The following is a 22,591-nucleotide window of genomic DNA, read 5'->3' on the forward strand; positions in this document are numbered from 1 at the left end:
CTGCCACCTTCCTTCAACAACAACGACTGCCATCAATATCCGCCATCAACCCCACCTGCCACCATCCTTCATCAACCTTCAACCGTCAATTTGAGCTATCTTCTTTTGTACATGAAAACCCCAAAATTTTATTTCGAACAAACCCTAACCTTCCACCAAATCTGCAACCACCATTGCAGATCTGGTTCCCGAAGAGAGAGAGATGGGAGACGGTGGAAAGATAGAGGAAGAGTGATGTTTAATTCTAATTATTTCCGATCTGGATCCGGATCCGGCTGTGGGGATGAGAGTTTACGGCGGTGGTGGTGGTGGTGGAAGTAGGTTACGACGGTGTTGGTGGTGGTGGAAGGAGGAGGCGATGTTGTTGGTAGAGAGATGGAGTAGAGAGTTGGAACTTGGAAATGAGAGTTGGTTTCTTTCTCTCACTGCACTCTCTGGTTCAAAATAAATGAGAGTTGAGATTATGGCTTGAGATTATATCCATGAATATGTAAAAAGAACATGTGAGAGAGAGATACACAAGTACAATGTAATTAATGAAAAGCTTGACAAGAACAAGCAATGTTGAAAGGTCTGCGTGTGCAGACTTACACATGAAAAAGGGTCAACAAAACTCAAAAGGTAAAGAAAGAAAAAGACCGTTATGCCCTTTCCTACTCTCAATCTAAATACATACGTGGATCAATCCTAGCCACATGTGTGAGTTTTCAGGGTTTAGTCAACTGGAGTGAGTTTTCTCCTTATAATTAGCCTATATATATATATATATATATATATATATATGTGTGTGTGTGTGTGTATTTAAAACGGGATATAATACGTGAATCTGGCACGATCTAACCCAACGCACCACCTTGGGTCAAAGACACACGAAGGCAACCCAAAAAGGACCACCTCCGTGGCCCTCAGGCCCAAGGAAAGTGGCCTTTAAACCACTTAGTGTACTGTTCTTTTCCCACACAAAACCAGGCCCAACGAAATGGGCTTTCGCCCCATCTCTCCACACGAAATACAAAGGGATTTCGCCTTGCCCTTTTCTTTTCCCTTTCGCGCAAACAAGGCCCAAGGCCTTCGTCTCCTTTGCCCTTACCCATGCCACACGAACCCAAAAAGGGACTTTAGTGCTTCACGTTCCGTCCTCCTTCATGCCAGCATGCTTTTACCCCATTTCTCCTTCGCAATACCTACAAGACACGAAGGCCTATGCCTCCCTTTAAATAAGTTAGTTTCGCGTGGCTTGGTATGCACACTGACATGTTACACGCAAACTAACAGAACATTCTAAAAACTTCTGTCCACCTTTATTTTAACTGCCAACCACCTCAAGCTCTCATTTCTCTCAAAGTGATTCAAGCACGTCAGTGAACTTCAATAGTTCACAGTGAGTTCCTAACTCACTATTTTTCTCTCTTTTTCTTTCCCTTTTCATCACTAAACTTCTTGGATAACCTCTAGGAAGGTTTCCACAAGTTTTCCTTGGCAAACTAATGTGGAACCTCACCACATCAAGGTCCAAGATAGTTATAAACTTTATATTGTACATTATAATCTTATTTCTTGTTTGTTTTGATTAAAACTTGGTGTAAACTTGTACCCACCAAGCTCCTAACTAAGTTCATAGTTGTGGTTTTGTGTTGTGGTTGAGTTCCACCAAGAACACAAGCTTAAATCTTCTTTAAAATTATGCCCAACATGTCCTAAGTGTTGAAACCATCCAAGCTTCCAGCCTTCAATGTTGGAAGACTTGTGCATGTGTAAGTGTGAACCATGGAAGCCTTGGCTCTCCAAACTTATTCCACTACCTCACTTCTTCTAGTGGCAAGAATACCAAGTAGCTTCCTAGAATCAAAGTAAGTTAACCCCGACTCGCCTCCAACGTTTGTTGTATTGGATATGACACGCCCGGGTTGTTCTTATTTGGCTACTTGGATAATCTAGTTGTTTAGTTGTATTTATTTTCATTCATGACCAACCGGTTTATCAACTACGTTGATAAATTTGGGCTTTGGTGAATCAGAGAAAGAGGTTTAACGGATGGAATCATGCCACCTCCATGCTTGACTTACATGATTTATATGATAATAGATGATGGACTATACTATAAAATATAATATATATCTAACCGAATTCTTGATACTAACGGATTGTGGTTAGATGTTACGAAGTCAGGTGATATTATCTTCGTTCTGAACTCCTCGTTTGTGATTCTAATGGGCAAGTTAGAACCCCATGAAAACACATAAAAACTTAGTGTCCAAACGAGTATTTAGACAAGATATATTTTCGTGTACATATACTTTTATACTTAATTCCGAATCCGAACTCTCTTTAGTTCCGAATACTCATACACCTTCGTTTCCCCAATCACTACTAGAAAACATGGTTTTTGTCATGTAAATTATGGTTACAAAATGGTAGCAATTTCCTTATTGTCACCAGTTTGCCACCGAAAATACGGTGACAAAAACACCCGTGTCAATTGCCCTAATGTCACCAAATTGCCACCATTTTTATATTTTGCTACCTTATTTTACCACCACAAAATTGGTCAAAATTATTTGCCACCGCTTCATGTTTGCTACGCTCCGTCTTGTTTGCCACCAAGTTGTGACGCGTTTTCATACCATTTAGCCACTGATTTGCCACCATTTAACCATCGGTTTTTTTCGTTTTGATACCATTTAGCCACCGATATTGCCACCATTTAGCCATCAGTTTTTGCACATTTTGATACCATTTAGCCACTTATATTGCCACCGTTTAGCACACAATTTGCGAGTTTTGATACCATTTAGCCACTGATATTGCCACCATTTAGCCACCATTTTTACACAATTTTGCTACCATTTATTTGCTACCATACTAATTACTGGAATATTGGTTTTTAATTTAGATTTCTTTTCTCCCTGCTATTTTCATCAAAATTACATATCAATAAAACTACAAATAATATAAAAAAAGCCTAATAAAATCTCAAAATTATATAAAACATCTCGTTTTCAAAAGCATATAAAAATACCAACTAAAACATAAAATAACTAAAATTATCCCAATATGATAAACATCTAAACATTCAAAACCAAGTGTTTATAGCCTATCTTCGAACTGTAGCTGTTAACATAGCTTCAATTTGTGACATTCTATCAAGCAACGCATCTTTATCCACCTTATCTTTTTCTTTGTCAGCCAACAACCCCGCAATAATTCCAATCTACAAAACAATCAATGAATAGGATCAAGAAATCAGAATTAACGAAAAGTTATAATGGGTCAAGTTGGTTGCAAAGAAAACAAAATGCAATTGTTATTCACATAGATATATGAAATGAAAAACAAAGAGTAAAGAAAAATATATGAATAAACATACCTGACTCGATTTCTCAAGACTAATCGCGCCCTTTTTTGTTTATATCAGTAAGAATCAAGAAAGATTCTTACCGATAATGAAATAGGCTCGGAGAGAATCTGTTGGTTGTTGATAGCAGGTCTTAATAAGTTGTTGACCAGTTGCATACATGATCCAAGAGTTGCATTTGGTTGTTCAAAAATAAACTAAACCATACCAGTAGATGAAAAATGATCAAGTTTGACTTTTGAGGTCAAACAAACCAATAACTTACAAAGATTCTTTTGACATTGAAACTAAACCATACCAGTAGATGAAAAACGGTCGATTCACAATGGATCTTGTACATCTGTAACAGACTTCCATAGTCACGATACCATTAGCTTGTGTTGACTTCCATCATTTTCACTACTTACCATTTGTTGGAAGCTGTAGAATAAGAGCCTAAGATGAATTAAAATAAAGCCATTAACCTTAGTTTAAACTCAACTCGTTCGAGCTTTTTTTCGAGCCGAGCTCAAGTAGCTCGCAAGTAGCTCGGCTCGGTTGCACCCCTATAACATGATATTAAACATTTCTTCCGTTAATAAAAGTTCTAATGAAAATCTTTACACATACATGAAAATTTTAATCTGGCTTGAAGTTAAACTTGTCATGATTAGGAGTAACACTTCCATTCTATCTACTACCTTATAACAGTAGGCAATAACACAACTGAATCTATAGCAAAATCATCATATATCGGTCACTAACTTCTCACACATCATCTTAAACATTTCGTCCGTTAACAAAAAGTTCTAATCAAAATCTGCACACATACATGAATAAATTGATCTGGCTAGAAGTTAAACCAGTTACAATTAGACTAACACTTAAATTTTATCTACTAACGTAGAATCATACACAAAAACCTAAACTACATCTCCAGCAAAATCATCATATCTCCAACAAAAACAACTTTTCGCTACCTATCTGTTAGTGAATCATTAACACTTCAACCTCATCAACTAACATTAAAAACCAATGCTTACAAGAAAGAGGAATTGGCGCCTCCACGTCAGCACTGCTCGTTTGCATTCCTTAACCCCCCCCCCCCTCACAATCCGCTCTCTACTCTTGCCAGCACGTCCTTATATACAGACGACCTCTGCCTTCTCCGTTCCACCTCATCTTACAGGCGCCTCACGGCTGTCCCATTGGAGATGATCTAGCTCAACAAGTAAATCAAAATGCATACCTCAAAACATACAACAATGAGCAGCCAACAGGCTTCAAAGGTCAAACCATATCCAGTTTTCAAAAAAGATACTCAATGCACCATTCAACCAATCACAAATCAACACATTTAAACAATCCTATAACTCCAAACTTATACATCTTACAACATCAATAATCACCTTAATACAAACAAATAACAAAAGAGTCTAAAGCCAAACAAAACCATCCAACAACTGCAAGAAAAAATATGTTAGAAAATCAAGATGCAAAAAGGGTCAAAACAGAAACTATCAAGTGACATCTTGAACAATCAACACCACAATAAATCCATCAAACAACCCAACAACAATCAATAACTTAACTGAAATCTTGAAACAATCAAACAACTCACATTAAGAACACGAGAAATCCCAAGAGCCTTAAGAAGATCCGACCTAGAAGCGTTATTTTATAACTTTTCAGAGATGGGTTCGCACTTCGAACTTAATTCAAATTCTCTACGGTTATTGCAGTCGATCACATTTTCACAACTTATAATCAAATTCAGGATACACAAGAAAGGATCATCACATTTTCATAGTTTATAATTGATCACATTTTCACCAGTTAATAAAAAACCCCTGTCCATTGAAACTTTTTAAGCAGAGAACCATATTTGTGTATAAAATCAACAACAAATTGAAAGTTATATCAACAAATCGAATGTCTACATGAACAAATTGAAAGTTATAATCAACAAGTCGAATGTTTAAACGAACCTGAAGGCTGAAGAAAGTGAACGAGTGAGGGAAGGCTGAAGTACAGAAGGTGTTGCGACCTGCTCCGGCGAGGGGCTGTGACGGCCGACGATAGGCTGGTGGCTGGAGAGTGGAGTGGGTGGATGAGTTATTGGTAAACACGCTGGTTTTCAATCAAAACCCTAAATAATGAGCGGGATATTAACCCGCCTAGTTAAATTTGGGCTTAAAATTCATTTTGTTACCATCAAGACCGTAGCAATTAAAAAAATACATGTATATTTGGAATAATAAAGGGAAGTTATTCTTATTTTTTCACGAATCTGTCACCAGAAATAGATGGTGGTAAAATTTTCCACCGCTTTGCTACCAAACGATGCTGAGTACGCTTAATTTGCATATCCGTGGGAAATAGGTGGCTAAATTTGCCACCAATTTTTTTGGTAGCAAATTTTGGTGACAATTGCCAAATTTTCTAGTAGTGAATGTAGGAACTTCGATGTTCCACTCTCCACAACTCGTCAATTCGCGGTTAATCGGAAAGCTTAGAAAAACCGTGAGTGTACATGACCCTTTTTACTTTTTGACACTTTTTGGGTGCAATACGTATTCCTTATTAAAAACGCACACACACACTTACAACATGCTTACGAACAAACGATCCAATATACATGCTTGATACGTGATACTAGAACTCATGCATGCTAGAATACGTATTTGCTTTATACTTGTCATTAATTTCGTACGAGCATCCCTTAACATGTATTAAGCTTTAGGATTAACACACCACTCGTATTCTTGAGGTCATGTTAAGTTAAACAAAACGGTCTTATCATTGCTACGATAGGATTACGCTAGTGGGAAACTTTGGGTTGACAATTATAAGTTGTATGCTAGTATTGTTATTAAGTCTTAATTTACTATTATGCCATGTGGATTTGTTTAAAACGTTTATACTTATGCTAGTACTCAAACTTGTATGCTCGCCAATACTTGATGTGTTGACATGTACTTTAATACGTATTGTAGGAAATTGATGATGATGACGATGAACGGAATCTAGTAGGATGACTAGAAACCCAATTTAATTTAGTATTTGTTGTTGTATTTGGTTTCTTCGTTCAACTTGTTGTATTTGTTTCAAAACAATGTATTTTGCCTTAGCAATGAAATGAAATCTTGTTTATTAAATATTTGTTATAGATAGTCGTTATGAAGTCTCTTGCAATCTCGTTTTCGTCTCACTCTGATATTTACACTATCGGTTGAGGTGTGAGATTTTTTCTCAGACTTTTGTTAATGTAGGTCTGGTACCGACGATGAATCTATTAAACCACCTCTACATCTTTCTTTAAATAGCCTCATCACCTCGGTAACCGTCGAGTATTTCAATTCAAACTTGAAAAGACGATCTCTCTCTATTTCAAATACTAACATACTTGCTTAAGAAAAATATTTACTTGCTATCTCTTTATCTCTTAAACTTGTTAAATTCTTTTTTAAAAGACCAACGAAATAAAGTCCGGTTACCCGGGTTAATTCAATGGAAAAAGGCAACCCTATACGTCCATGACTGCAGAGCGCTAGGTAGTCCAAGCTCACCATCTTCGATTTCAGAAAAACCCGTTGCCCTAAAGGTCCACCCCGATTGAGATCAGATTCAAACTTGGGACTTATAACCTCAAACCTAAATCTTTACTTCCCCTTTAATGCCAATTGAGCTATAGCTCGTTGGCCAAGCTTATTAAATTCTAGTAATAAAAAGAGGTTCCAAGCATGAAAACCCGCAAAACGAGAGTTATCATCACTTTCATATATTTATATACTTTCCTCAAGTTACGAGATTTCACGATTAGATTGTATGAATTTATTATACATGATGAACAAATGCAAATTTCGATAAAATGTAACAAAAAAATAGAAGCTTAGTACGTAGAGGATGGATATAAAAGCATCCAAAAAGTAATTGATCTAGAATGCAACATAAATGGAACTTGATAGACAATAAGAATGAGATGCAATATTAAATATGACAATGATGAGATATATGATATGTGGGTTTGTCATTAATTGCCACCAGTATTTAATAATCTTGATGCAAGATGGAATTTACAATGGACACCCATAATTGCACTTGAGATTCTTTGTCCCACACCTTTAAAGCCAACCTTGGTTCATCATCATCTGTATATAGACTCCTTTTATAGCTTCTGTTTTCATATATTATAGGGTTACTATGTTGGTGCACAAATAGTTCTCTTTCTACAAAGATTCTCCCGATCATTTTTTGTAGTGGACTAACATCATTACTTGATTCAGGTTTTGGAAACGACGTATATAATCAACACTTAAAAGTAGCTTTATATCATGTGTCTTGGTGATACTGATATGTGTCTTGTTTATTGGAATCAACCATGTAAGTTTAAAGAAAACAAAGAATCAAAATGATGATACACATCTAATAACGTTTATGTAATTAAATAGGCCATGCATGTACAAATCAACTTAGCAAAGAACTGTGATTAAATAACGACTCTCGTTAACTTGTAGCGTAATCACGCCTTGCATTGGCCGCAAAAGATATCCACACATACCCCCATGGTTATCCCCATCACGCCGGTTATAGTGCCCCTATTTAACTCCCCGTAATAGTGTTTAGCGTCCTTCCATGTTGAGGTGTATGTAGGCTACCCACTACACCCAGTCTCATTGGGTGATGGAATCATGGAAATGTGCCCATCCTCGTAACGTGAGGGTTTAAGTCTCATAATGAACAAAAGTGTATATTTAAGAGTAGAATTAGGATGTAACTCTTGATATATTGGGGTAATTTAGTAGTTTTGATAATTTAGGATAACAAAATTAGTATAAAATCAAAGTTCTATTTTGAAAACTGTTATAATATTCTATACTTTTATGCAGAAGTGTAACTTTAATAATATGCTATTGACACATTTGACTCTCTAACACCAGAAGTTATCCACTTCTTAACTAGGGTCCAACGGGTCATCCACATCAATTGTTCATTCCAAGGGGGCATGGGTTTGTCTTTGAAAGGTTAGAGTTTGCAATTCAGAAAGGGGTGACGGCGTAGCTTGTTGGCCATCTATTCTGTTTTGATGTAACTTCACAAGTTTTTTAGTGATAATATATCAATTCAAAGGAAAAAAATGGATAAATTATTACTAAGCAAGCCACGATAGTCATCTTGGTTATCATCATAGCTATAATTTTAGTTTTGTTTTTAGCAAATGAAATTGATGCTGAATGAATCGCAACCCTGACCAACTGTAGAATTGTTAAACATATGCAATTCCGTGAAAGATCATCACATCCTTCGTAAATACTCATAACCAAAATTTGTCTTTAACTCACATACTTTTATTATACCATGACGTTAAGATAAACTTACATGTCACATTTAACTTTAAAATTATTAAATATATAAAAATTACTTGGTCCATCTCTTTCACCTGTACCTCTTAAGGTGATAAAGAAATACAAAACAGAAGATTTATCACTTATTTAGTTGCAAATTAATGATATAAACTTTAGTTCTATATTTTGCTATTGATTGTAAAATTCTTTTTACAAAACCATTCTACTTATCATTACGAAACAAAGTATTGAAATGTAAAAATTTTAATTTATGCGTCACATACCTTGTCCATTAGACTGCTTGTTATTAATATGTTATTTGTAAAAACAATTAGGTTTTACATGGAAAAGGACAAACTGATATGTTTTATTCGTTTATTTTTTGATTTACAAGAAAAGGACAAACTGATATGTTTTATTCGTTTATGTATTGATATAAAACTATGTTTATTTAAACCATTTTAATTACGCATGGACCAGCTAGTGTAAGAGAAATAATACAAAAGGATCGGTTTACTCCAATCGATAAAGAGCCAATGAGCAACTAGACAAACATATACTACTAACGGACTCTAAATCAGGGTTTTAACTAGAAATAGTTTTCTAGAAAACCTACATTCAAAAGTAATTCTCGGCATGTAATTTAATTGGTTATTTGTTGGATTATATATTTTCTAAATGCACTCTTTTTTTTTTAGTTTTACTAGTTGCACTCTCCACTTAAAGTTTGTAAATAAATACAATCAACCCTTGTATTTTCAATTTTTTTTTAAAAATGGATTAGGAAATTGGTTTCTTATTTTGTAATGTAGATTTAGGTGTTCATTTATAAAACTAAAATGTATATTGTTTTTTGTCTGCTCAATCGATTAAAAATTATATATTTATATATATAATAAAAGAAACCACTTTTGAGAACATTTGTCATCGTATTAGGCCATGTCTTATGGATAATTATAATTATAATTTAAATTCTTCTAATTAAATTATAGATAATTCTCCTACTAAATATTATTTAGTTTAATTATTACTTTTATATTTATCTATTTACTTCAAATTCAAACTTAGTTATCTAATTTTATATTAGAGTAAATTACGATTTTGGCCCATATGGTTATATCACTTTTACCCTTTTAGCCAAAAAATGAATTTTTTAACATCTGAGCCCTCAACGTCTTTTTTTCCAACCCTTTTGGATCCCAACGTCTTTTTTCCAACCCTTTTGGTAGGGGCCAAAAGGGTTAGAAAAAAAGACGTTGTGGGCTCAGATGTTAAACGATTCGTTTTTTTGGCTAAAAGGGTAAAAATGATATCACCGGAGGGGCCAAAATCGTAATTTACTCTTGATATTAACTATATATTTGAACGTTTTGTTTAATTTGGTATCAAATAGATTTTACGGAACTTAAAATAAAATTAACTAATATTATTTATCGTTTCTACATTTACAAGTTTTAAATAAATGGTTAAATTTATTGAGACTTCGTTACATTTACAAGTTTTAAATATTTTATTATTTGGTAAACAATATTACATTTATTCAACTCGTGTAAAACAAGCGGTTTTAAAGATATAACTTTTTTATTTGGTATATAAAATTATATTTATTAAATCCGTATAATATGGTTCTTATAGATATAACTTTCTATTATTTAATATATAAAATTATATTTATTCAACCTGTGTAATAAAAGAGGTTTTTAAAGATATATTGTTTTATTATTTAGTATATAAAATTCATTTATTCGACCCGTGTAATACACGGGGTTATAACCTAGTTATTTTATATATGAAGCTCAAACTCATAATAGTAATTAGAAAAGTTGACATATAAATGTGACATAAAAGAAACCATATAATATCGAAAGTAGTAGTGGATCGCTATTATCCAGACACCAAAACTGAAATCAAAATATAAGGGATGAATTGTTAGTGTAAAAAGTGTGAGAAATGGATATTTAAAGGGTAGAATTTAAAAAGTTTAAAAATAATACTTTTAGAAAGGGGATGTGAAAAGTAAAAAGTGAGAGTGTATTTAGCCATACCCATTTTCTAAATAGAAATTCGTACGTATTTTCTAAGATAAATTTCTAAGATAAATCATATGGCATGATTTAAACTCTCCATCTTTTGATTGTGAGGCATACATATGGCATGATTTAAACTCTTCATCTTTTGATTGTGAGGCATACATCTTAGACTGTGGGGTATGGTGAGGCGGGGGTTTGGAGCATCGGTTGACACGTGGCGGGGGGGGGGGGGGGGGCTTCGCTGGGCTGACCCACATCAAAGACGGTATGGTAAGGCGGGGGTTTGGGGCGTGGCCAGCCCAAACGGCTATTTTATATTTTTTTTAAATATTAAATTTTTTAATAAAGAAAATTACATAAAAAATTCCTAATGCTTATATTTTTTTCTTTATCTCTTCTCTCGTCTCCAACATTAGTTCCAACTCTTCACCTGATAGGTGATCAATGGGCTGGGCTAGAAATTTCATATCATCTCGTCTTTGTTTTAGGGCATCCCTAGCTTCTTTGCTCTTTCGAATTTCGGCCCTTTGTTGTTGGAATACGTTGAATGTATCGAACTTGCTTGCAATGTCATCCAACTGCTCGCTGTATACTCCCCTACGCGAGCCCGAACTCCCAACTGAAGGCGATACCGTACCCGATCTTGATTTTTGAGCGCGCCTTTTTGCGGCATCGCTTCCGTATTCAGGCCGGTTTGGCGAATCATCCAAAAAGTCCTCCAACTCTTAATCTCGTGCATCCAATTGAGCTTGGGACGAGGGTGTCCTTGACCTTTGGAAGACGTGTTAGTTTCGCTACCACTGGGGATATTCGCCCACTTGGGATGGAACTTACAAATCTCCCAACAATGCATGAAACGGAAGTCGCTCCCTACATTTGTTTTGAATGTAACCAATGCATTTGTCACAAAGTCGGCTTCGGTTTCACCACTTTTTGGGTTTTGCTTTGCTTTGTTTAAAAAAAGCACTAAATTTCGTGAGTTGCCCGCTTATCTCAGTCCACTTCGAGGATAAGCTATCGTTCTCACGATAAACCTCCATTTCCATTTCTTCATGGAATGTTTTACTAATCGCTTCCCACAAATGGCTTCTATGTTGAGAATTTCCTATTTTAATCAAAACAAAATTTAATATATTACAACGGCTAGCTTGGTTTGGCCATTGAGAGCCCGCCATGTCATATTGATAGACCCGCCCCACGCCCGGCCTTAAACTCCCGCCTCTTGGGCCGCGCCCAAACCCAAGCCCACCCGGGGTGGTGCTTTGGGCGTTTTCAGCCAACCCACGTCTCAACCCCCGCCGCCATACCCCACAGTCTTAACTATCAGGATGTACCGTTAACGACATTTGTTAGATTATACATTTAGTTAACTATCATTTTCGTCCCTTTAATTTATCCAATTATGCTAGGTTAGGCCAAATTTCAAATTTGTACCATTTTCATCCCTAACATTCTTGAAACATGCTAGTTCTGTCCAAAAAACTAATGTTGAATTAAATAATTGGACAAACCACAAGGACGAAAATGGTAATTAACTCATGTTTTTTTAGACGAAACTGACATGTTTCAAAAATATCAAAAACCGAAATGATATAAATTTTAAATTTGGTCTGAACCGGTATAATTGGACAAACTGTAGGGACGAAATGAAACTTTACTCTTATACAATAGATGAAATAGTTAAGAGACGTTATAAAGTTTGGATTACCAAGAAATATTAGTAGAGCTGTGGTGAAGATGACTAGTAACAAGAGGGTGGGGGGTGGTCTCACTTGGACCGTGGTCCAAACCTGACTGACACCAGTAGAATCCATGTGACAACAAGAATCTATCTACCCTTGTTAATAATATTCTACTCTAAATAATATACATAAATATACAAATACCAATCATTCACATTCAAGACACCCCATTAGTCTCTTTCTTTCTTTCTTTCTTTCACCTTCATCATTTCTACCATCTCAAGACAAAGTTCAGAAACTGGACAACTGCAGCATAACAGTGTACAATTTTATATATTTGACATCACTACATTGCAATCCAAAGCAAAATTAACCAGTTGTACATTTGTACATGCATGCTAGCTAGCTTCTTTAAATCTATGGGCATGTGGTGTCCGGACCATAATATTTGTACAACATGACAGATGTCAAGACCCACCCACCCACCCATTTGTATGCAAACATGTCCAATATCACTTTATTAATTTGAACTGTTTATAAATATTTATGATCACCTGTGTACGTATTTCTTTTTCTGTAACCTCATGAGAAACCTTGCAAATTTAATGATCGTCCATTGGTAAGATATAGTTGCAATAATGGTAGATAAAGAAAATCATGTCTTTTGGACAATAACCCGTAATGTGTGTTCTTCCAAAACTGTAAACAATCTTATATTAGCATCTTTCAACCTTCTTTACAGACATGAAACTCTGACCAAGTCTTTTCATGGGCAAGAAATAAATCTCAGAATTTTGCTGAACACAACCAAAAGAATCAAAGAATAGAAGTCATCATGTTCCAAGAAACATACCATGTTACCCTCGGTTTGGAAAAAAAAATGGAATAATTTAGTGTAAACCTTGTATGATTAAGAAAAAAAAAAAACGAGTGAGAATTATTGAGAATCTAGCAAAAGAAACCCCTGAGAAAAATTCTTAGATCGTACTGACTCGATAAATATAATTAGTCCTCTAGATTAGATTCCTATGTAAGTGTATTATTTATAAGAACATCCACAATGCGGATGCTTGTGAGCCCACGAACGCCTAGATGGCAAGCCATGGATGAAGGACCTACAGACGGCCCATTGTGTGGGTGAATCATGGAGATATCCGTAGTCAAAGAAGGGTACAAAAGCATGGGTAGGTAAGACTATGGGGTATGGGACATGGTTGGGGCGTGGGTTGGGTACAAACACACAAGTCATCACCCCGGGTGGGGTTGGGTTTTGACGTGGCCACTTGGGCGGGGGTTTTAACCTGGGCATTGGGCGGGCCTAGCGCTCTTCCGTGGTCGGCTCTCATTGGCTGGGTTGGCTAGGCTATAGGTGGCTAGGATTTAAATTTAAAAAATAAACGTTTGGCCAAGCCAAGCCAAACCCATACCCCAACTACTATTTAACCACGCGGACTAGCCACGCTCTGCCATACCGACCCAACATGCAACTGACCAACGGTGCCCCTCGAAGTCCACGTGTCAACTCATACCCCAAACCCCCGTCTCACCATACCCCACGGTCTAAGGGGTTATGTTTTATTATATTGTTATTATTTTTTAAATCTGGATTTTAATGTTATTTAAAATTTAGTTTTTTTTTTAATTTTGTATACTATAAAAAAATAAATACATAAACTTATAATATTCGATTACTACAAAATGTTAAAGAAAATAAAAATAAATTATAGAAAAAAATCCATTTTAAAATATGTTAAACAAAGGCAATCCTAATTATGATGATGTAACATCCCAAAATATTCAAATCTATTGATTTGAAAATTGGATCATGGATTTAAAGCCTATTACGGGATAATGAACACGATAAGGGCCCTCGAGAACATTTTGGTAATTTTGCATCAAACCCCTAATGTGGAAAGGAGCTTCGGTAACCCCATCACTATTTCTTATACTTTGCATTTATCACATCTTCTAGAGAGAGAAAGCTAGAGGGAGATAGGTTGGACTTGGGTCAAAACTCGCACGGGTTATGCATTTTCTAAAGGGGTTCATGTTCTCGAGTTGAGTTCTCCATCAGAGGTCAGAAACATGCTCAATTGGTTGCATTTTCATTCCTCAAAGAGGGTTTGAACTTCGCGAAGAAACAAGGAAAGAATCACGTTAAAGTTTGTATTTTTACGTTGGTTCACGCTTAAAATGGTTTTATACGAAAGATGTTATGAATTTCCAATACTAAATATAGGATCTTGACATGAAACAAGCTCGGATCTGGGAACAGCCTCCACTGTTGCTCGCTAGGGTTCTGAATGTACTTTTCACTTGATTACTTATTGCATGTATTCTCTTATACACTTGTAATTACACATGTTTTTATAAAAATATTCTTGTGTTTACAAGTTCATTAATCTTGGTACGAATTTTAATTATTTGTTGAATTCGTAGAATAATGATTAAGAAACGAAGCAATCAAAATGAAAATTGAGGCCAAAATGAAAATTGGTGAAAGTCGGTAAAATCTAAAAAAAAAAGAGGAAAACTTTCGTTAACAATCACCATAGCGGGCTAGTAGGAGGACGTGTAGAAGTCCGCTATCAATTCCATTCGACTGATGAAATTTGTTTCAAAATGTTCATAGCGAACCACCAAGGAATTTGGTGGCGGTCCACTACGATGTTAGCCGCCTTTCAGTTATGACATGGCATTCACCACGTGTAAGAAGATGCGTGGTGGACCGCCAGGGGTCTAGTAGCATTCTAGAACCAATTTGTCGAGTAGAAATATTAGGACTTACCTATTTATGTCATTTTAACGGCATTCTTCACATACTTTCAACCATAGACAATTATTTTGAAGGTGTCTAGAGATTTTGGAGCAGAAGGTAAGGTTTGGAGGTTTAATTTGAAGAGTTGGAGTGCTTTTCGATTGTTCTTTCATCTCTTTATGTTTGTTTTCGATTTCAATCCATTCTATAACCTGTTTCAAAAATGTTTTATACTTTTTTATGGATTTAGTTCGCTTACGAATGTCATGAGTAGCTAAACATTTAAAACTACTTAGACTTGTGATAAATATCGTGTAAACATGATTGTTTTCAGTTTTGGATTAATCAGTTGGCTAATGTTTTCGTATAGGATCTTTTAAAATTCATTTAAATAAAAATAAAAATACAACTAAAAATCCAAAATAAAAACCAACAACTTATTTAAATATAGAAAAAAAAACTACAAATCTGAAAAATAGCTCGTCGGCCAACCATATTTTTCCGCAATTTCTCGTTTGAAGGCTATAAAGACTTTTGGCACTTCGAGGTCAAGATTGTCGTGTGACTTAATATACGTCTCAAAGTCTATTTCTCTCGACGCTTAGGCGACACTTTCGCGTTGTTCCTGAATCAAGGCTGCAACTACGAGGAGATTTTGTTGTCTAGCATCGTTCAAAGCTTGCATCCTCACTTCCCCCTTGCATCCTCACTTCCTTCTTTTGCGAGTAAGCTTCTATTTTCTCGCCTACAATTCTAGTCTGGCTAGACGAACCGGGTGTCTTGACATGTGTCTTCTCTTGGGTTGTGTTGGGCTAACTTCCTGGTTCAAGTTCGGCACCGACTTATGCGATGCACCGAAGTTAGCCGAATCTAAGGATTTTCTCTTGTTGAAATTCAACCAAAATCTTCGTTCAACAACTCGATTTGACTCCACTTTGCGAACTCTATACAAACCTCCCATGCCCGAATGTGCTTCAAAGCTTGTTTGTGTTTTTTGAGATAATATTGTAGCACCCTTTCCATAACATCTAGATCGTTACACCAGCTTCTACGTAAGCAATCCTATATGGTTAAAATAAAAATTAGAGTAAACTTCCGTTTTGCTCCCTGTGGTTTGGTCGTTTTAATTGTTTTGCCTCAATCCTTTAAAAATAGCCATTTACTCCCTGGTGTTTCGTTTTTGTCGCCAGTTTGCTCCACAGCCTTAACTCCATCCATATTGTATGTTAACTCCGTATTGTATGTTAACTGAAAGGGTATTTTGGTAATTACAAATATAAAATAAGGGTACCTTGGTAATATTTATTTAAATGTAAAGTATTAATATATACACACACATAACAAATACAAAACTATAGCAAAACAAGTAAAAAATCACATATATACATACACGCTTCGTGTACGTATAAATTTCTCATTTCGTACCATGTTCATCTCCACCATCATCTAACCACGATAACAGAACAAACCAAATATCATACAAAAACCCTAATTTTGACTTTTTTTCTCCATCATTCTCTCTTCATCAACTGCTACCTCTTCTTCACATCAAACAAACTCAACAATCCTCTAATGGAAGTAGCAACAAACCGAAGCAGAGCCGTACTTCAGGTAGCTGTATTTTCCCTAATTTGTAGTTTTTCATTCGTTTTCGCCGGAGATATTGTTCATCTCTCTTCTCTCTTTGCTTCTCCATCACCAGACACCATCACCACCTTCAACCTTCACTTCCGACACCCACCACCATCGAATTGAATCTAAGCAAAATCAAACCTCTTTACCAAAAAAACTAGCCAACATAAACCATAGCAAAAGCATCACTTGTTGCTGCCGCCGCCACCACTAGCAGTCGACCACCATCTCACCCCCTCTCTATTATACCACTTTCTAGCGGCACCACCAGCAAACAACACCATGTTTTCTAGCCAGACCACCACAAAACCAAGATCCGACCTCAAACCGTTGACAGGCGGCGGCGATGGTTGTCGTCTAGGGTTCCGACAATGGTTGTGGTCTAGGGTTCCAGCGATAGTTGATGCCTGTACTCCGTTTTTCAGATCCTAATATGTCTTTAGGGCTTTAATCTCCTTCTTTGATCTTGGTTTTTTGGGAAGAAATGATTATTAGACCATTATTAATTTTATTGCAGGTGAAGGGGAAGAGGCGGTGGTGTTGGGTAGAATCTTTTTGCATTCTTCATCAGAATAGTGGTGCGCTGGCCGTAGGATTTGGGGGTTTTAAATAAGTAAATTGAGAACGTACTGTGACCCATGATTGGATCTGATAATCTGTAACACCTCGTGTTTCGAAAGTCAAGGTCAAAGTCAAGATTGAAGTCAAAGGGAGACAAGATTGCTAATTGCGATATGTCACTCCTTACTCAATTCCTGTTTTGACTTCTTTGACTTGTAGATAGTCTTTTTATGCTTTTACGTTAGTTGTATTATGTGGAGTACTTATTAATAATCGAGGTTTGATCGATGTTTATCGCATGTTTTATCGCTTTATCGCTTACCGCAATCGCACTCGCAACTCGAATAACGCGTTCTGGATAATGTTTTACGTGTGTATGCTACTTATGTGTTACTTGTGCATGTTTATTCATGTTTAAGTTGTGGTGTTTAATCGAAACGCAATCGCAACTCAATTGCATTCGAATCGCAAACGCTAAACGCAAGTGTAATCATCCTAATTAACTTGATGATTGTATGTTAGATATAGTAGTTGGGATTAAAAGTAATTTGACTAAGAAACTCTATCGCATCGCAACGCTTAACACACGAATCGAAACAGCAAAACTCATCACGCCGAGCACTCGAATCGAGTGGCCAACCGACCGAGTTGCCACCCGATCGGGCTGCCACCCGATCGAGTTGCCACTCGATCGAGCTGCCACCCGATCGGGCTGCCACTCGATCGAGCTGCCACCCGATCGGGCTGCCACTCGATCAACCAGCCACCTTTCTCCCTTTCCATTTATGGAAACCCTATAAATACCCCCATATGTCAACATCACTTGATGTTGACAGCTCTCTCCCTCTCAACTCGCTCCAGCCGCTATTTCTTCAGATTTCTCGTGATTCTTGTAAGTTTTCCACTTAAATCTTGTACTTTCTTGATCTACACGCACTCCTACACCTTTCTATCTTTTGAATCTTAACTTTTATTCGTGAAATCACTAAGATTTGAGGTGTTCTAGGATGATGTCATCATGGTGTTCATAAGAACTTCATGTTTTGGCTTCAATCCACCAAGAACAACTTAGATCTAGACGATTTCCACATAAATAAACAAAGATCTTTCATAGATCTGAACATATTCATGGTGAAAAGGATTGAAAGAGGGTTTTCCAACTTTCTTTCAACTCTTTTACACTCAATGCACTCAAACCCGATGGAATCGGAGCTTGTTCTAACCTTCTACTCCTTCTTGTTGATGTGTTGGTTCAAGATCTGGATTCTATCCACGAGAATATTGATTTCGGGTTGAACATGAAACACCGTCTCGAATAGTTAACTGGTCGGACTAGGGTGGTTCCTGTCCGATCAGGTCACTAAGTCTTGACGAGGTTTCTGTTGTTTAGCACGTTTTCAAATCAAACTATCAAAAACAACCAAGTGAAGAAGACGATCAGGTCATCTGGGTCGGATTTCCGCCCGATCGGATTGCCACCTGACCGGACAACCACCCGATCGGCTTGCACCTTGGGTCCCACACTTAACTTTTATTTCAATATTTGAGGTTTTGAACATTGAACGGATTGTCGTCCGATCGGATTGCCACCCGATCGGATTACCACCCGACCATGTGACGTTTAGACTTCAACACTTAAACAATTTTCGACATGTTCAATGCATACGGATTGCCACCCGATCGGATTGCCATCCGATCGAGTGACCGTCCTGCGGTGGACTTATTCTCAACTTGAGAAGCCTCACCAATCGGATTGCTGTCCGATCGAACAGCCGTTCAATCGACCGACATGAAAGGTAGAGATATTTCTTTGTTTTCAAAATGCTACAACGAAAACTACAAAAGACAAGCCATCATACACAAACACATCCATCCCAAATGAGATGACAATCCAATTGAGTGGCCACCCGATCGGGCGACCACCCAAACGGATTGTCATCCGATCGACCGGCCACCCGATCGGATTACCGTCCGATCCATTGTCACTTTGTACCGTTTTACTTGCCGCTTATCGTTTATGCTATCATTCTGATCAGGCTAATCTCACTCTAGCACTCCCTTCAATCCATCATCGCTGTGAGTATACTCGAATCCCTTTTTGCTTTACGCACTTTTGGGTGTTAAATACATTACTTATTCTAAATCACATCAAACACACTACGCAATATTTTAACGCTAACCGTTACCGCATGTTATACGTGACTTAATGAATGCTTGTTTGTTATGTTTACACGTGGAATGGTGTCTACCTTCCTTAGCAACGATAGTACTATAGTTTGGACTCAGCACCTGTTCACTCAGGGGTTGTTAAGGACAATTTGTTACATGGCTCACAGTGGTGAGTGTGTATTACGAACTGCCTTGGGCAGTCAACCCGCAGTCATTGGTATCGATAGGTTCATATCGATAACTAACGTGCTTCATTTCACACCATGTACGTGCTGGTTATGCGTAAACGATTTTGAACTCTATTATATCTATTAAACTTGTATGCTCACCTTTACACTATGTGTAATGACTTTTACTTTAAGGTATGTGGCAGGTGCTTAAGATGTTTATATGCTTGGCTTGCTGTGAAATCGAGGCTAGGAAAGGTCTAAAAACGAATAAACGAATTGTCTGTATTTGAAATCTGAGTTGTCGGAACAGAACAATTTGACTAGATTTTGTCTGTAATAATTATATTACTTTTTATGTCATGGTATGGGACGTGATGCATTAAATAATTGGTAATTATAATTGTTATGGAAACTTCTGGACAATCTGTTTCGCTCAGTGCCACGCCCCGATGTTTCCGCCATCGGTTGGGGTGTGACAGATTGGCATCAGACCCATAACTATAGGGAATTAGGCAAGACTCGACCTAGTCCGGGTCGATGTGTTAGAAATGACCTAGTCTATAGTAGGGTACCAACAGACCGACTTGTGCATATCCTGTAGGGATTATGTACAAGCTTACTTGTTATTTCTCGCTATTCTCGCCTACGCTACACTATCACTGCACTTTAAACTTCGAAAATGAATAAGCGATTAGGTCGAGATTAGGTGTGAAAACCGCAAACTCTCGGCTAAATTGCTTGTTCGACCCATATTTTATCTACAAACAGGAGAATTTGCGTTGAATCAGGAGTGAAATCCATACTTTGACGCATAATTCCTCCTTATTTTATCAAAACAGGAACGAAGTTGTTAAGTCAGCGGTGAAACCCGAACCTTGACGATTTTTATGAGTTTTGATTCTGAGCTCGCTACTGCCGACTCTGATTTTTCGACGTTTTTATGTGAATTTTTATGTGATTTTATCTGTTTATGTGTTATGATTTTTGGTGATTTATTCGCTTTTCGCTATCGCTTGAATCGACACAGACGACTCGCACTTCACACTTATCTCAACACGCCAACAAATCGCTACTACATGAGGAACAACTTTACGCCCTGTTGCTCGCTAATTGCAATCGCTATTCTCGAACGCACACGGACCTTGAATGATAGGTTTCTGTATTCTGACTGCCTCTTGTGCTTCTGTGTTTCTGTGCCTTACGTGTTTATGTGCTACTGTGCTTATGTGAATTTGTGATTATGTGCTTATGTGTTTATGTGTTACGTGATCATGTTCCTGAGCTTTAGTAATATTAAGCGTGTGAGGTGAGATTCAATTATATTGTGTCCGAGTCCTATGGCGATATCTGTTGCAGACAATGTCGTCATCTGGATCCCGTCACTCGCGCTCTGCTCGCCAAAACCTGAAAGACAAACGCCTTGCTGCTCTCGTCGCCAAGCAAATGGCAAAGGTGGTTCCTCATATTGTGAGTGAACTGTACGAGAATGTGAGCAAATCATCCGAAGAATCCATGACTGAAACCCCCAAAGCTGCTTTCAGCTTCAAGTAGTGTAAAGCTCGCGGACCCAAAGAATTCACTGGCGAAGATGGCCCTACGGCTTTGTTTCAATGGTTCAATTCAATCGAGGTCATCCTGCGCTAGAGCGGTTGTCCTGATAATCTCCGCACTCTGAATGCTACCGGCGTCTTCCAGTCCCGCGCTTTAGACTGGTGGACGGCCGAGAGAAACAAACGCGGAAACGATGCAGCTTATGGTCTGTCATGGGACGAGTTGAAGAACGTCATGTTGGAAGAGTTTTTCCCTCCCCATCAGCGCCAAAAGCTGGAGGATGAATTCTGGCACATAAAGCAGAAGGATGGTGACAACGCTGCTCTAGCTGCTCGCTTCAAGCAGCTCAGTATTATCTGTCCTGATCAAGTCAAAACTGCTGATATGACGATCAAGAAGTATATCCGCGCTCTGCCAGATTGTGTTGCAGATTTTGTACATGCTTCAAAGCCAGCAACAATCGAAGAAACCTACCTGCTTGCCGGTGAGATCAACGACAAGCGAGTCAAAGCTAGATTTTTAGATAAAGCTACCAAGAACCTGCACCAAGCTACCGCCGCACCAATCACCGAAACCGTCGCCGCTTCTCAATCATCAAAGTCCTCTCGTCGCAAGAGGAAGAACAACAACAGCAACTCCAGCAACAACAACTGTGCTGTCACTACCACTGCTGCCCCGCTTCAAGCTGTACCGGCTCAGCAGCAATCTCAGCACCGATCAACTCCAGCACCAGTTACCTATGCACCGCCTGCAAAGCATGCATACACTGGCCCTCACCCTGCTTGCCCGACATGTACTTATCATCATCCGGTGGGTATCGCCTGCCGATTCTGTGTGCATTACAATATGTACGGCCACTTCACCGCCAACTGCCGTACAGGTCCTCGACAAGCACCTGCTCAAGCTACTGCTCATCAAGCGCTACTTCCTGCCCCACAAGGCCAGCAAGCGGCTCAGGCACCCGCGGTCAACGCCAGAGTTTGCTTCGCGTGTGGTGATCCCAACCATTTCACGAACATGTGCCCGAACAGGGTTGTGAAACAAGAGCCCCAGCAGCGGCAACCTCAGCAACAGCAACAGCCTCAGCAGCAACAGCAACAAGCCGCCCGCGCCAGAACTTTCAACATCAATGCGCGCCAAGCCCAGGCCGACAACAACGTGGTCAATGGTACGTTTCTCGTGAATGTATTTACGCTTCGTGTTTGTTCGATACTGGATCCGATAACTGTTTTGTGTCGTTTGAATTTGAGAAGCTCCTTAATCGTAAGCGCTCCCATTTCCCCTCGACGTTCGATGTCGAAGTTGCCACCGGAAGAACCGTCGTTGTTAATTTTGTTCTTCGTGATTGTACTCTTGAGC

At 37.9% G+C, this 22,591-nt stretch overlaps 1 long non-coding RNA gene across 1 annotated transcript; it reads right to left on the minus strand.

Annotated features, from left to right (window-relative positions):
• Positions 1-3,030: 3,030 nt before the first annotated feature.
• LOC118479678 lies at positions 3,031-3,708 on the minus strand. The gene is made up of 2 exons (XR_004860017.1): positions 3,368-3,708; positions 3,031-3,211 (listed from the first exon to the last, which is right to left on the minus strand). It is a non-coding gene; the product is annotated as an uncharacterized LOC118479678 (long non-coding RNA).
• Positions 3,709-22,591: the final 18,883 nt, after the last annotated feature.

Source organism: Helianthus annuus, chromosome 6 (genome assembly GCF_002127325.2).
Source record: "Helianthus annuus cultivar XRQ/B chromosome 6, HanXRQr2.0-SUNRISE, whole genome shotgun sequence".
Lineage (NCBI taxonomy): Eukaryota > Viridiplantae > Streptophyta > Magnoliopsida > Asterales > Asteraceae > Helianthus > Helianthus annuus.